Source organism: Triticum dicoccoides, chromosome 1A (genome assembly GCF_002162155.2).
Source record: "Triticum dicoccoides isolate Atlit2015 ecotype Zavitan chromosome 1A, WEW_v2.0, whole genome shotgun sequence".
Classification (NCBI taxonomy): domain Eukaryota; kingdom Viridiplantae; phylum Streptophyta; class Magnoliopsida; order Poales; family Poaceae; genus Triticum; species Triticum dicoccoides.
The window spans coordinates 589,834,406-589,841,194 of record NC_041380.1 but is presented as its reverse complement, the minus strand read 5'-3'; positions in this window follow the sequence as shown (position 1 = coordinate 589,841,194).

Genomic DNA, 6,789 nt, shown 5'->3' with positions numbered 1-6,789 from the left:
AAGAGGTGGCGCGCCAGGAGGAGTCCTACTCCTTCCGGGAGTAGGACTCCCCCCCTTTCCTAGTTGGAATAGGATTCGCGGAGGGGGGAAAAGAGGAGAGAGAGGAGGAAGGGGGGCCGGCCCCCTCTCCTTGTCCTATTCGGACCAAGGGGGGAGGGGCGCGCGGCCCATCTCTGGCCACCTCTCCTCTCTTCCACTAAGGCCCACTAAGGCCCATATACCTCCCGAGGGGTTCCGGTAACCTGCCGGTACTCCGGTAAAATCCCGATTTCACCCGGAACACTTCCGATATCCAAACATAGGCTTCCAATATATCAATCTTTATGTCTCGACCATTTCGAGACTCCTCGTCATGTCCGTGATCACATCCGGGACTCCGAACAACCTTCGGTACATAAAATGCATAAACTCATAATATAACTGTCATCGTAACCTTAAGCGTGCGGACCCTACGGGTTCGAGAACAATGTAGACATGACCGAGACACGTCTCCGGTCAATAACCAATAGCGGTACCTGGATGCCCATATTGGCTCCTACATATTCTACGAAGATCTTTATCGGTCAGACCGCATAACAACATACGTTGTTCCCTTTGTCATCGGTATGTTACTTGCCCGAGATTCGATCGTCGGTATCCTATACCTAGTTCAATCTTGTTACCGGCAAGTCTCTTTACTCGTTCCGTAATACATCATCCCGCAACTAACTCATTAGTTGCAATGCTTGCAAGGCTTAAGTGATGTGCATTACTGAGAGGACCCAGAGATACCTCTCCGACATTCGGAGTGATAAATCCTAATCTCGAAATACGCCAACCCAACAAGTACCTTCGGAGACACCTGTAGAGCACCTTTATAATCACCCAGTTACGTTGTGACGTTTGGTAGCACACAAAGTGTTCCTCCGGCAAACGGGAGTTGCATAATCTCATAGTCATAGGAACATGTATAAGTCATGAAGAAAGCAATAGCAACACACTAAAAGATCGGGTGCTAAGCTAATGGAATGGGTCATGTCAATCAGATCATTCAACTAATGATGTGATCCCGTTAATCAAATGACAACTCTTTGTCCATGGTTAGGAAACATAACCATCTTTGATTAACGAGCTAGTCAAGTAGAGGCATACTAGTGACACTCTATTTGTCTATGTATTCACACATGTATTATGTTTCCGATTAATACAATTCTAGCATGAATAATAAACTTTTATCATGATATATGGAAATAAATAATTACTTTATTATTGCCTCTAGGGCATATTTCCTTCAGTCTTCCACTTGCACTAGAGTCAATAATCTAGATTACATCACCATGTGATTAACATCGATAGTTCACATCATCATGTGATTAACACCCATAGTTCACATCGCCATGTGACCAACACCCAAAGGGTTTACTAGATTCAGTAATCTAGTTCACATCGCTATGTGATTAACACCCAAAGAGTACTAAGGTGTGATCATGTTTTGCTTGTGAGAGAATTTTAGTCAACGGGTCTGCCATATTTAGATCCATATGTATTTTGCAAATATCTATGTCAACAATGCTCTGCATGGAGCTACTCAAGCTAATTGCTCCCACTTTCAATATGTATCCAGATTGAGACTTAAAGTTATCTAGATCAGTGTCAAAACTTGCATCGATGTAACTCTTTACGACAAACCTTTTGTCACCTCCATAATCGAGAAACATATCCTTATTCCACTAAGGATAATTTTGACCGTTGTCCAGTGATCTACTCCTAGATCACTATTGTACTCCCTTGCCAAAATCAGTGTAGGGTATACAATAGATCTGGTACACAGCATGGCATACTTTATAGAACCTATGGCTGAGGCATAGGGAATGACTTTCATTCTCTTTCTATCTTCTGCCGTGGTCGGGCTTTGAGTCTTACTCAATTTCATACCTTGTAACACAGGTAAGAACCCTTTCCATGATTGTTCCATTTTGAACTACTTCAAAATCTTGTCAAGGTATGTACTCATTGAAAAAAAAACTTATCAAGCGTCTTGATCTATCTCTATAGATCTTGATGCTCAATATGTAAGCAGCTTCACCGAGGTCTTTCTTTGAAAAACTCCTTTCAAACACTCCTTTATGCTTTGCAGAATAATTCTACATTATTTCCGATCAACAATATGTCATTCACATATACTTATCAGAAATGTTGTAGTGCTCCCACTCACTTTCTTGTAAATACAGGCTTCACCGCAAGTCTGTATAAATCTATATGCTTTGATCATACTATCAAAGCGTTTATTCCAATTCCGAGATGCTTGCACCAGTCCATAGATGGATCACTGGAGCTTGCTTATTTTGTTAGCACCTTTAGGATTGACAAAACCTTCTGGTTGCATCATATACAACTCTTTCTTTAAGAAATCCATTAAGGATTACAGTTTTGTTATCCATTTGCCAGATTTCATAAAATGCGGCAATTTCTAACATGATTTGGATAGAATTTTAAGCATCGATACGAGTGAGAAAATCTCATCATAGTCAACACCTTGAACTTTGTCGAAAACCTTTTGCGACAATTCTAGCTTTGTAGATAGTAACACTATTATCAGCGTCCGTCTTCCTCTTGAAGATCCATTTATTTTCTATGGCTTGCCGATCATCGGGCAAGTCAACCAAAGTCCATACTTTGTGCTCATACATTGATCCCATCTCAGATTTCATGGCCTCAAGCCATTTTGCGGAATCTGGGCTCACCATCGCTTCTTCATAGTTTGCAAGTTCGTCATGGTCTAGTAACATGACTTCCAGAACAGGATTACCGTACCACTCTGGTGCGTTCTCACTCTGGTTTACCTACGAGATTCGGTAGTAACTTGATCTAAAGTTACATGATCATCATCATTAGCTTCCTCACTAATTGGTGTAGTAGTCACAAGAACAGATTTCTGTGATGAACTACTTTCCAAGAAGGGAGATGGTACAATTACCTTATCAAGTTTTCTACTTTCCTCCCACTCACTTCTTTCGAGAGAAACTCCTTCTCTGGAAAGGATCCATTATTAGCAATGAATGTCTTGCCTTCAGATCTGTGATGGAAGGTGTACCCAATAGTCTCCTTTGGGTATCCTATGAAGACATATTTCTCCGATTTGGGTTTGAGCTTATCAGGATGAAACTTTTTCATATAAGCATCATAATCCCAAACTTTAAAAAAAACGACAACTTTGGTTTCTTGCCAAACCACAGTTCAGATTGTGTTGTCTCAACGGACTTAGATGGTGCCCTTTTAAACGTGAATGCAGCTGTCTTTAATGCATAACCCCAAAACGATAGTGGTAGATCAGTAAGAGACATCATAGGTCGCACCATATCTAATAAAGTATGGTTATGACGTTCGGACATACCATTATGCTGTGGTGTTCCAGGTGGCGTCAGTAGTGAAACTATTTCACATTGTTTTAACTGAAGACCAAACTCATAACTAAAATACTCTTCTCCACGATCAGATCGTAGAAACTTTATTTTCTTGTTATGATGATTTTCCACTTCACTCTGAAATTCTTTGAACTTTTCAAATGTTTCAGACTTATGTTTCATCAAGTAGATATACTCATATCTGCTCAAATCATCTGTGAAGATCAGAAAATAATGATACCTGTCGCGAGTCTCAATATTCATCAGACCACATACATCAGTATGTATGATTTCCAACAAATTTGTTGCTCGCTCCATTGTTCCGAAGAACGGAGTCTTAGTCATCTTGCCCATGAGGCATGGTTCGCAAGCATCAACTGATTCATAATCAAGTGATTCCAAAAGCCCATCAGCATGGAGTTTCTTCATGCGCTTTACACCAATATGACCTAAACAGCAGTGCCACAAATAAGTTGCACTATCATTATTAACTTTGCATCTTTTGGTTTCAATATTATGATTATGTGTATTACTACGATCGAGATCCAACGAACTATTTTCATTGGGTGTGTAACCATATAAGGTTTTATTCATGTAAACAGAACAACAATTTATTCTCTTACTTAAATGAATAACCGTATTACAATAAACATGATCAAATCATATTCATGCTCAACGCAAACACCAAATAACACTTATTTAGGTTCAACACTAATCCCAAAAGTATAGGGAGTGTGCGATGATGATCATATCAATCTTGGAACCACTTCCAACATACATCGTCACTTCACCCTTAACTAGTCTCTGTTTATTCTGCAACTCCCGTTTCGAGTTACTAATCTTAGCAACTGAACTAGTATCAAATGCTGAGGGGTTGCTATAAACACTAGTAAAGTACACATCAATAACATGTATATCAAATATACTTATGTTCACTTTGCCATCCTTCTTATCTGCCAATCACTTGGGGTAGTTCCGCTTCCAGTGACCAGTCCCTTTGCAGTAGAAACACTTAGTCTCAGGCTTAGGACCAGACTTGGGCTTCTTCACTTGAGCAGCAACTTGCTTGCTGTTCTTCTTGAAGTTCCCCTTCTTCCCTCTGCCCTTTTCTTGAAACTAGTGGTCTTGTCTACCATCAACACTTGATGTTTTTCTCGATTTCTACATTCGTCAATTTCTGCATTATGAAGAGCTTGGGAATCGTTTCCGTTATCCCTTGCATATCATAGTTCATCACGAAGTTCTACTAACTTGGTGATGGTGACTAGAGAATTCTGTCAATCACTATCTTATCTGGAAGATTAACTCCCACTTGATTCAAGCGATTGTAGTACTCAGACAATCTGGGCACATGCTCACTAGTTGAGCGATTCTCCTCCATCTTTTAGCTATAGAACTTGTTGGAGACTTCATAACTCTCAACTCGGGTATTTGCTTGAAATATTAACTTCAACTCCTAGAACATCTCATATGCCCCATGACGTTCAAAACGTCTTTGAAGTCCCGATTCTAAGCCATTAAGCATGGTGCACTAAACTATCAAGTAGTCATCATATTGAGCTAGCCAAACGTTCATCACGTCTGCATTTGCTCCTGCAATAGGTCCGTCACCTAGCGGTGCATCAAGGACATAATTCTTCTGTGCAGCAATGAGGATAAACCTCAGATCACGGATCCAATCCGCATCATTGCTACTAACATTTTCAACACAATTTTCTCTAGGAACATATCAAAATAAACACAGGGAAGCAACAATGCGAGCTATTGATCTACAACAAAAATTGCAAAATACTACCAGGACTAAGTTCATGATAAATTTAAGTTCAATTAATCATATTACTTAAGAACTCCCACTTAGATAGACATCCCTCTAATCCTCTAAGTGATTACGTGATCCAAATCAACTAAACCATGTCCGATCATAACGTGAGATGGAGTAGTTTCATTGGTGAACATCACTATGTTGATCATATCTACTATATGATTCACGCTTGACCTTTCGGTCTCAGTGTTCCGAGTCCATATCTGCATATGCTAGGCTCGTGAAGTTTAACCCGAGTATTCGGCGTGTGCAAAACTGGCTTGCACCTGTTGTATGTGAACATAGAGCTTATCACACCCGATCATCACGTGGTGTCTCGGCACGACGAACTGTAGCAATGGTGCATACTCAGGGAGAACACTTCTTGATAATTAGTGAGAGATCATCTTATAATGCTACCGTCAATCAAAGCAAGATAAGATGCATAAAAGATAAACATCACATGCAATCAATATAAGTGATATGATATGGCCATCATCATCTTGTGCTTGTGATCTCCATCTCCGAAGCACCGTCATGATCACCATCATCACCGGCGCGACACCTTGATCTCCATCGTAGCATCGTTGTCGTCTCGCCAATCTTATGCTTCCACGACTATCGCTACCGCTTAGTGATAAAGTAAAGCATTACAGCGCGATTGCATTGCATACAATAAAGCGACAACCATATGGCTCCTGCTAGTTGCCGATAACTCGGTTACAAAACATGATCATCTCATACAATAAAATTTAGCATCATGTCTTGACCATATCACATCAAAACATGCCCTGCAAAAACAAGTTAGACGTCTTCTACTTTGTTGTTGCATGTTTTACGTGGCTGCTACGGGCTTAAGCAAGAACCAATCTTACCTACGCATCAAAACCACAACGATAGTTTGTCAAGTTGGTGCTGTTTTAACCTTCACAAGGACCGGCGTAGCCACACTCGGTTCAACTAAAGTTGGAGAAACTGTCACCCGCAAGCCACCTATGTGCAAAGTACGTCGGGAGAACCGGTCTCGCGTAAGCGTACGCGTAATGTCGGTCCGGGCCGCTTCGTCCAACAATACCGCCGAACCAAAGTATGACATGCTGGTAAGCAGTATGACTTATATCGCCCACAACTCACTTGTGTTCTACTCATGCATATAACATCAACATATAAAACCTAGGCTTGGATGCCACTGTTGGGTTTCGTAGTAATTTCAAAAAAATTCCTACGCACACGCAAGATCATGGTGATGCATAGCAACGAGAGGGGGAGAGTGTGATCTACGTACCCTTGTAGATCGACAACGGAAGTGTTAACTTGATTGATGTAGTCGTACGTCTCCACGGCCCGACCGATCAAGCACCGAAACTACGGCACCTCCGGGTTCTAGCACACGTTCAGCTCGATGACGATCCCCGGACTCCGATCCAGCAAAGTGTCGGGGAAGAGTTTCGTCAGCACGACGGCGTGGTGACGATCTTGATGTTCTACCGTCGCAGGACTTCGCCTAAGCACCGCTACAATATTATAGAGGACTATGGTGGAAGGGGGCACCGCACACGGCTAAGAATATGATCATGTGGATCAACTTGTGTCTCTAGGGGTGCC